Genomic DNA, 10661 nt, shown 5'->3' on the forward strand with positions numbered 1-10661 from the left:
TTACTCTGACGCGTATAGTATTCAAAATGATGGCCAATCATAATCGGCAAACGTTGCGTTGATGTGTCACCTTTTCATCTCCCCCATCTCGTCAGAGGAATCTAACCGCACCCTTCCGGATGTGTTTTTGGTATAGCGTATTATTGCAAACTGGGTGAAAGCAACTAAATATAGGAGAAGAGGCCGGTACTGTCATCCAAGCATTAAAAAGAGCATACAATCACGTCCGCAGAACGCATCACAGTATCTCTTGAATGAGGAAAATATTATGTTTAAGCGTAAAGGTGACTACACTTGAAACAAATATGGAAGCACCTCTTCCCACCCACGCTTGGCAGAATTAAGCGCGCGGCCATGGATGCCTGAGAACGGTACTTTTTAGCGACGAAGACATGCTGTGCTTAAGAAAGGTGCTGGCTCCAAGGGAACTATTTTAGGGTATATGGACAACCTTATCCGCACGCATCACCAATCGCTTCGTGAAGCTTTCGCTGTGCGACATATTTTCAACATTTTCAGCAGGAAGTATGTTACCGTGAATTTGCGGTTTTATTACCAATGGAAGACATTGGTACTGGTTCCGAAGAGCTAGCAGATTGCTAAATACCCTGGAAATGCCATGTTAGCGCATTTCATTTTTATGACGCGATTTTAACCCATATCAATTGCTGGCGAGATGAAGGAAAATTCAAAAACAACTATCCTTTCTTCGAATGTGACCAAAACAGTGGTGCACACTGAAATGAAGAATGGGTTGCAACTCTTCTTGACGCGACGGGACACGGAATAGAGGGCTAGAAATGTTAAATAAATACGAGAGTTTTCTTTAGCTCATAACTTCAGAGGAAAGGAAGGATAAAATTTTTTGTTTTTTTTAGCCATCCTTTATTTACATGGTAATCAGAACTTAGGAAGATTTATCATTCACAGCCAGATCTTTAGAGGTGGTGTCTTGGTAAACCACAGGCTGCAGCATCCGGACGAGCTCCGCTTTTCAGTAGCAAAAAAGCTTAACTCTGATGACTTCTGTCGTGCTTTTTCTTCGTTTTCTTTCTTCAATTTGTACACGTAAGTATTCACCACGAAACTGTCTTTGCTTCTCTTTAATCACAGGTCACTTCATCCGCGGAAACCCCCGAAACCTCCACGTCCGAAGCCGCCACCGAAGCCTCCGCGTCCAAAGCCTCCACCAAATCCACGTCCAAATCCTCCGCCGAATCCACGGCCGCCACCAAATCCACGTCCACCGCCGAATCCTCCGCGGCCAAACTGGGCGGAGGCCAGGGCGAAGGCAAGGGCAATGACCACGAGGGCCACAAGGATTGTCCTGCTGCTCAGCATGATGCCTGAAATCAAAAGATACAATAAAATTGGTCACTGAGTTACTCACAGGTCAACGACCGTAATAAGGTTTGGAGCGAAAAACGTGCTTTTTCTTTTCTTATACTCAGACTACATATTGCGCTAAACCTTCGCAGCCTTCTATGGACACAAAAGCTGGATTATACCGCTGGCTGTGAGAATTTCAATACGCATAATGTGGCGCAAAATTGAAGCTGGAAAACAACAATATAGTAATATTATTCCAAAACAAATAATACAATGTGCGTACTTAGTAAGAAAACCGTGCGTTAAATTCAAAACAATCTCTTCAGAATGACCAATCTCAAAGAGAGTACTGCATTACAGTTCAAATTCTTCAAATTCTGCATAGTAATCCCCGCCGTAAACGTTACTCATCAGAACAGATAGAATTCCCTGTGTGCTCGTTAGGTGCGCTGTAAATGACAACAAAACTCCGAACATATTCGCCATTCATCTGATGCTGTTCTTCGGACATGTGATCGTTTAACCCAGAACATGCGACAGAAGAAGCAGCACTACGCAGTGTGGTGCTGTGTTAATCACGCCGTGTTCTCTCGCTTTATCTTACATATGTCTCCGGGTTCTTTTTTATAAATATGTCGGTCAGATAAAATTGGTTCCCGATGAAAGACGACGTGTAGAAAGACGAAGTGTGTCTTGTATCTCACTATCCCTGCATCCCTGCCAGCGTCGGACGCCCTTTGCTCCTTGACGATCGGCTAAGTATTGGGTTGCTAGTCCCGGTTTTGTCTTTCTCCTGTGCTTCTTTTGTTCTCTGTTGACTAACGCACGCGGTGACATTGTCAATTTAAGGTAATGTCGACGCAGTCCCCCGGCCAAGGGCGCTCCCCTTGGTCGGCTTCCCTCCTGACCGATGATCTGCCCTTGGAAGCTTTTCAGAGCTCCGGTGTCCGTAACATCCCTGTGGCACTCGTACCTAAGGATGGGGGCACCATTAAAATGAACAACCCAGGAGCTGTTCGAGCTGCCCTTCAGGAAATCACTTCCTTCTACGAAGGAATAGCCGAGGTGCGCCAATTTGGTCGCGGCGGGATTCTTTGCCGTTCGCAAGAACTATCATGCATAAAGGACCTGCTAAAATGCTCCTCTTTCGCCTCTCATCAGGTAAGCAGTTTTATCCCTTCACACCTGGCTTGCACAAGAGGTTTAGTCCGAGGTGTAGATTCCTCATTAAGTCCACAAGAAACCCTTGACCTTCTTTCCGCGGCAGGCGTTGTTGCGGTCTATCGCTGTAGCCGGGAGCTAAATAATGTTCGTGTGCCGACAGAATCGGTTATTGCTACATTTGCAGGCACAGTCTGTCCATCGGAGATTAAAGCGTGGCCTTTAATATTCAGAGTTGATCACCTACCATCAAAGCCTCTGCAGTGCAACAACTGTTGGCGCTATGGCCATACTGCAGGCGGTTGCAAATCCACTTTGCGGTGTTGCAAATGCGGTGAAGCACATAAAACACACTTATGCTCAGATCAAATTCTCAAATGTTGTCTTTGCGGCGAACTTCACTCAGCAAATTCTTTGGAATGTCCCTCTAGAGCGCATGAAATGAAAATTCTGGAGATTATTGACCGTAAACGTTGCTCGAGGCGTGAGGCAATTCAGGAAATTAAAGACAGAGCTCATGGGTATGCAGGTGTGTCGGCCCGTTCAGGAGCTCCATTAGATTCCACGATGTCTAAAACCATAATAACTGCTATGGAAGCAACCATGACCAAAATGGTGGATAGGATTGTGACAATAGTCACAGAATGCATATCCAATGTTCTAGCAGCTAATAATACTCAGACTGTGCAACCTGCTATGGTTTCTTCTACGGCACCTGGACATTCACTATCAATGCAGCACTCATTAGCTGCAATGTCTTGTTCGCAATATGAGTCTCTTTCCGCATTACCTATGCTTAATTCCAACAAGTCGGACGAGGCTCACGATGCAGATATGGATGAGACAGATACGCGAATTCTAAAACGCAGTGGATCCCCGTTGTCAAACCCGTCATCACCTCGCCCACAAGCAAAATCAAAAAAGCAACAGCTAGGATCTAAACCAAAGGAAAACATTTTGGGGCAGGCTGTTGCTGCTGCCCGGATTACATAAACATAGGAAAGTTAAAAGTTCTTCAGTGGAATTGTAGATCTCTTCTTTCAGCTACTACAGATTTAGTTTATCTTTCTTTAAAACATAATCCAGAAATAATTGTTTTACAAGAAACTTGGCTTACAACTGAAAAACATTTTCACTTACAAAATTATCTATCATTTCGACAAGATCGCCAGTCAAGAGGTGGTGGGTTACTAATTCTAGTTTCTTCAAAATTTTGTCATAGGGCTAAGATTTCCTTTCAATATTCTAGTTTAGATTCAGAATTATTGGCTCTAGATTTTGAAATTCCAGGGTTCAGTCCGTTTACATTAGCGAATATTTATTTCCCTCATGGTGTTCACGACATCAGATCTCTAGACCACCTACTAGTTAATTGTCAAAATTCGGTTATTTTGGCTGGAGATTTTAATTCGCACCATGTATCGTGGGGTTACAAGACGGATCCCTGCGGCAAGCGTCTGTGGGATTGGCTTTCAGACAATAACCTTCACTGCATGAATTCTGGCTTACCAACTTTTGTACGTGCTCACAGTCAATCTGTGATAGATTTAACTTTTTCAAACACTAGTGTTTCTATACTAAATTGGTCGACAATTGATGGTGGCACCTCTAGCGACCATATACCTATTGTTTTTGAGGTTAACTGCCGCTTAACTCTGCCGACATCTCAGTTGAGATCATACGTAAATTATAACCAGTTTCACTCATTTTTGATTTCGTCTCTTGAGTCTGTGGTTGAGTCTACGGAAGAGTTAAAATCGCAAACATTATGCCAGGCTATTGCATCCTGTCGTAAGAAGTGTGAATTTTTAGTACGTACATCTAAAGGCAATGCATCACCAAAATGGTGGAATGCAGATTGTTCGCGCGATTATAGAAGAAGAAAGGCTGCATGGAAGAAGCTCCTTCACAACCAGTGCCCCAAAAATTGGCATGATTATAAATTTTTTGCAGCTGCATTTAAACGCACAGTCGCACAAGCGAAAGATAATTATGATAATGAGTATTTCAATTACCTTTCACAATCTAATAACAGACGTGCACTTTTCAGGTTTTTAAAATCGCGGAAAAAGATTCCTGTCTCAGAAAATTTACCCTCATGTGTTTCGACTCCTCAAGAAGCTCTTAGAACAGTAGAAAACATCGCTAAAGGTTTAGAAAAGCGTTTTTTGTCAACACTTCCCAAATACCCTACGTTAGTAGGCCCAGTATATACGGTTAAGGATGTTCCTAAAATTACTTTTTCTCAGCTTTCTTCGATTATAATGACGTTGCCAACTGCTGCGCCTGGCCCTGACGGAGTAACGTCAAAAATGTTAAAAATCCTCTTTGAAGTGTCTCCAAATTCCTTGTTAGAATTGGTAAATTATTCAATTATTCATTCTTGGATACCTGGTGACTGGAAACTAGCCAAAGTGATTCCTTTACGGAAACACAATGGCGGTGGCTATACTTTGGAAAATATCAGACCAATATCTTTAACATCAAACTTGGTAAAATTAATTGAAAGGGTCGTACTCAAACGTGTTACCGAGTTTGTCGAACAAAAACATATTCTTAGTCCCTGTCAAATCGGATTTCGAGCAAAATTTTCAATATGGAATGCACATACCGACCTTGAGAGTCGAATTCTTCTTGCGCGGCGCAAAAAAATGCATGCTGCATTGGTGACTCTAGATATAGAGAAGGCTTATGATAGTGTAGAGCCCCGAATTTTATTGCACAGATTAGAATCGCTATGCTTTCCACAATACTTAATTGATTGGATATCTACATTCCTACAAAACAGACAATTTTACTGTTCATTGAATGGAGTTCATTCTAGCAAATATCAACAAACCAGAGGTGTCCCTCAAGGGGCAGTTCTCTCGCCCGTGCTCTTTAACATTTTAATGAGTTCAATTCCCACTCATCAGGAGATCCGCACGTATGTCTATGCGGATGACATCGCATTCTTTACGGCTGCACCTGACATTCAATCCCTCAACAGGCGCCTGCAATCGTACCTAAGCTTCCTTCAAAATTGGTTAGATGACTTAAAATTTAAATTAAATGTTAAAAAGTGCGCGTTCCTTGTTTTCCAAATTCAGGATCCGGTAACTCTTGCTTTAACATTTAAGCAGGAAATGATTCCTCAAGTTAAGTCTTTGAAATATCTAGGGGTGATTTACGATGACCATCTGGCATGGAGGGATCACATTGAACATGTTGCAGCGAAGGGGGCACGTGCTGTGGGTATGTTGCGCAGGTTAAGCAGTCCAAGGTCTGGGATGCGGCGAGACGCACTATTAATGATTTATGTTATGTATGTTCGCCCAATTATAGAATTTGGATCTGTGTTATTTTCTGGTTCACCTGCTTACAAAATTCGTCCGCTTGTTCTTTTAGAGCGGGAAGCGCTTAGATTATGCCTTGGGCTCCCCAAATTCGTGGCTAATAATGTACTATACCTTGAAGCCCGAATACCACCGTTAATAACTAGATTACAATTCTTGACTGTCCAGACGTATCTGAAAATATATGAATCACAATTCCACCGCTCCATATCAATTTTTTGTTGCGAGCCAGACTCCTTTTTTGGAGTCGTATGGCCTCGGTTTCATACTCCGCAGGTAATTCTAGTGCAAAATCTGTTACAACCTTTGCACGTAGTCCTTTCTAACATCTTTCCAACAAAAGTAAGTGCATCGTCGGTTCAAATTATCTTTGATGACATTTTCCCAAATAATGCGAAACACTTAGCACCTCACATTTTAAATGGATTATTAGAAGATCATTTACAAAGTCTTCCAGTTAGCATAACAATAGCAACGGATGCTTCTCAATTTAATGAAAAAGCCGGCGTTGGAATATACTGTCCGCTTTTAGACTGGGCTTTTTCAGTCCGTCTTCCGGATTTTACTCCAATTTTCCAGGCGGAGTTGCTGGCGGTGGTGCTTGCTCTGCGCAAACTAGATACAACATACTCAACAGTGGCTGTAATTACAGACTCTTATTCTTTGTGCTTGTCGCTTTCTTCGAATATGGATTCGCAAATTTTAAACACCTTTCTTTCATTGCTCCCCTCACATTTGAGGCTCATACATATAGTGTGGGTACCAGGACACAGCAATGTGACAGCCAATGAGATTGCAGACAGACTAGCCAAAGATTCTCTGAACGGCCCTGTATTGCCCATCCTCCCGGCAACAGCGTACATAACAGCAGCAAGATTTCGGCGGCGTGCCTTATTAAGCACGCAGTCTGGATCTATTTTATCCTCGGATGACTACCTGCACCTCAAGTATTCGTGGAATAGGAAATCATGTCAATCAAGGCAGACTGAGGTCTCTCTAACAAGGCTACGCTGTCGTATTCCGCCCCTAAATTTCTATATGCACAGGTCTGGTTTGGCGCTTTCTCCTGTCTGCGCATTCTGCGGGGAACCGGAAACAATAGACCATTTCTTGATATTTTGCCGCCGTTTTACCATGATGAGAAAACGGTACTTAGAGAAGCCGTTACAACAGCTGGGTCTTAATTTGAGCAGCCAAATTTTATTATCGTTCGGTGCCACCATGCTTGGGTACAGCCACAGGTATGTTTTCAACGCCATTCAAAACTTCTTAATAGAAACAAAACGTCTACCTGACTAATATGCTTTGAAGTTTTATTCTGTACATATAAATCTTACTATTCTCTTACTGCGTGCGTTAGTATTTACTATTATATATTTTGGTTTATCATATCTACATTTCCTTTTCTATTCCCTAGCATTTATTATTATTTTTTTTTCCGATGTAGTTATACATCTCAAAATCTAATATCTCTGCACCCCAATTCTTGGCCGATCCCCCTATGTGGGTATGTGCCATCACATTAGAGGAGAACAACAACAACAACAACAGCATATAGCCAGAAACCTACATGCTGTAATCAATACGCGTTCAGTGTGGAACGTCCATACACAATTAGAGATTAAGCGCAGAATCAGCAGTACAATTTTAGATGTGTAAAATTCTTTAACATACAAAACATTGTCCTACATTTACAGTAGACGAAAGGCTTCAGAGGCACCGAGAAGAGGGTTTTGAGTTTAAAAGGAGCTTAAATAAGGCGTGAACATCCAGATGAAGGCTAATACCACTACGCAGTTTATCCTAATATACAATATTACAACAATTCAAACTTAATGTTTGTACTAGGATAGCTCCGTACAACTGAAATATGTTGTAACAGCATTTTGGTGCCATTTTTAAAGCGTTCAGTGTTGTAGAAGCACAGTTTACGCTACATTCATCTGCCAGCTCTGGTTCCTCGACTGACGAGAACCAATAACCATGATTTACTTTTGCAGGATTACAGTATGCGCACACAGAATTCAGGAGAGTTTTTAGACAGCACCAAAAAACTCTATAGTCACGTTTTTCTCCGAGCTTTAGACACCTAATACAGCGAAGTATTATATCTGGCTCCTCCGAAATACGGAACAAATAAAGAATTTTGATCTATTTTAAATCTTGAGTTTGCTCTGATTTAAGAAAAAATATTTTTTGCTGTATTTTGGAAGCCCGGCAGAAGCTGTACAAAAAAGGCAAATTCCAAGCAACGAGTTTTGTGTTGCATAGTAAGATCATTGTTTTTTTTTTATATATATAAAGTCTAGGAGCTTTTTTTTTTTCGAAAGAAGCAGTAATTACCAGATGCTCTGCGGTAGGAAGTGCTTTAGTATTACCTCTAGTTAATCAACAATTCTGCAAGACTCAAATCAGAAGACATACTTAGCAATGAAAACGAAAGTATGCCTGCAATCGCAGGAGCAAGGGAAGCTGACTATTTAGACACGGTGATTTATACAATGGTTTCCAAAGACATCTTGGCAAGAGATGTGATTCTAGACTTTTTTTACGATAACAACACTGCTTATAGGAACGGGGAAAATTCATCAGCCTTCAGTGTGTGCTAGCTGCAGCTGATATCTTATGGCCTAAAAACCGGATGTCATGATACGATGGAAAGTATTCTCTGAAACTGGCACACTGCAGCGAGTTTCTAAGCAACCTATTACAAGCGAAAGCCGCGGCACATTAAGCTTGATAAGAATAATAGAAATGCAGTGCGGTGGTGCCATTACCTGTTGAGATGACCTGTGTGCGTGCAGCCGTTGCTACAGAAGGTGCTTCTGACTCTGCTGCGGCGGAAGGAGGCTCTTATATATCAGCCCTCACCTGACAACGAAGGCTGCCACAGTCGGGCCCCTTGCGTCTCAACGCCTGCGGCGATCTTTCCCAAAGCGCCAGTGATCACAGTGCTGGCCAGTCGCTGCCCGAGCGATCTAAAACGGACGGCGGACCACAGGGTCATTCCGCAAGCAACGCCCGCAGCAATGACTCGGACTATCCGTTTCCAAGTACCACTCTCTCCAGGTCGAATATCTTTGTTCGCTCCGCACAGGCCTAAGTTTTTCTTTTTTGTATACGCACTCTATCAATAAAACGCACGGAAGCTAAACGCCGCACCCTAGCGTCCGATTCATGGCCATTCTGAGCGCGCTTGCAAGCGTCCCTCCTTCCGTAAGTGTGAAAACGCGCGGTCGCCTGCCCAGTGGAAGAGGGGTGCGATATCAGCAAAACAGCACAAGCACCAAAAGATAGCGGTCAATAGGAATCAAAATGCGCAAAGGTTCCAAGGCGTAGCTGGCCTCTTTTCTTTATTTTGCTTTCTTGTGCAGGCCTTTGTTGATGCAATCGAAAAAAAAACCTGCCGGGCAAAGGTAGGCAAACGTCGATCCAAGCTGCCGCTTGTTCGCCGCTTCATAATGACGGATAAGGCCGAAGATGTACCCCCTCACGGCGCGGTCGAGGCCACGTTCGCCGATGCGCGCTGGAAGGCCTTCGGCAACGTACGGGGGAGCAGCTGACAGCCGCATATTTGGAACAACTCCAAAGGCAATTGTTCGGCTCACATAAACACGGCAATAACCTCTTTAGAGAGAAGCTACATCTCTAGGTATTTAGGCAGCACGATAATTGGTGTCATTTTGCGAGAATGCGCGTATTATGTAGTTTATGTAACGAGAAATAAACAGATCCAGGTGTAACCACAGGAAGAAGATGGCTACAAGGTATGAAAGAGGGCGGAAGAACAGAAACACGAAATGATGTTGTGGGTGCTAATTTCAGATCCCCGCTTTTTAAAATGGGTCGTGCTAACAGAGAAATATTATACATCCTGCTGCAAGGTCGATTTAAGCGGTAAGCTACACTTTTACTGCAGAGACTTTGTGGCCTTGCCAGCAATACCCAAGGCTACCTTTTTTCCCTATTTACCATCTTCAAAACGGTAAAGATTAAAACCACTTGATAGGCCATGCTCAATACCACCTACCGCTCTAGTTGCAGGAGAAGGTACAATCGTTAACAAAGCAGCGAGGTTTTTTAACAGTAGTTAAAATGAACCTCGTAGAAAATAATTTGTTCTATGATAAACGTGTGATTTTAATCCCTTAACGGCTACTTCTCTTAGTCAATTTGTCGCATCTTCGCTAAACCCGGCTCTTGCACTTTCCAGCCTACCGTACAAACTATGGACAGCAGAAAACCGAACATCAACAGCCGCATATTCTGAATAAAATACATTCCTCCTCATTTCCTTAGCGTCATAACATGAAAACATCAATAACCTGCCTGAATATTTGATCATTTCAGTTTCAATGACAAATAGCTTTCTTAAATTATTCGTGTCTTTTTATCTCGTGTTCCATATTGTGCCGCCAGATCTCAACGCAGAAAGTGTCCGTCACAAAACGGATCCGTGAAAAGCGAATTACAATGTTATTTTTCATACTTAAATGTTAATATTGTTCGTTAATTAATAATATTTTAATTTGTATTTGTTGGCAATCTCTGGAATCGCTGAGAGTTTGTTCAATGTCACAAAATGCGTCGCCGCTATTGCTATTTATTGCTATAACGTGGCTGTAGTTCTCATCAAGACGACCATTTTGTTAGCTTTTTTTTTGCAAGGTCTATAACTATGATGAGGTACTGAACGAATAAATAGTATTTAATATGACGCGAGGCTTAAATGATCAGCTGTACCTGCACACAAGGTACAGCAGTAGCCGCGCATGGACGCGCGGTTAATTTACGTTTTGTACCAGGCATGACAGTTGCTTGCATTGACTCACGCGG

At 42.5% G+C, this 10661-nt stretch overlaps 1 long non-coding RNA gene across 1 annotated transcript; it reads right to left on the reverse strand.

Annotated features, from left to right (window-relative positions):
• Positions 1-861: 861 nt before the first annotated feature.
• On the reverse strand, positions 862-8985 carry LOC146192333 (uncharacterized). The gene is made up of 2 exons (XR_014706398.1): positions 8603-8985; positions 862-1346 (listed from the first exon to the last, which is right to left on the reverse strand). It is a non-coding gene; the product is annotated as an uncharacterized LOC146192333 (long non-coding RNA).
• Positions 8986-10661: the final 1676 nt, after the last annotated feature.

Source organism: Amblyomma maculatum, chromosome 4 (assembly GCF_055883805.1).
Source record: "Amblyomma maculatum isolate TAMU_Amacu chromosome 4, ASM5588380v1, whole genome shotgun sequence".
NCBI classification, from domain to species: Eukaryota; Metazoa; Arthropoda; class Arachnida; order Ixodida; family Ixodidae; genus Amblyomma; species Amblyomma maculatum.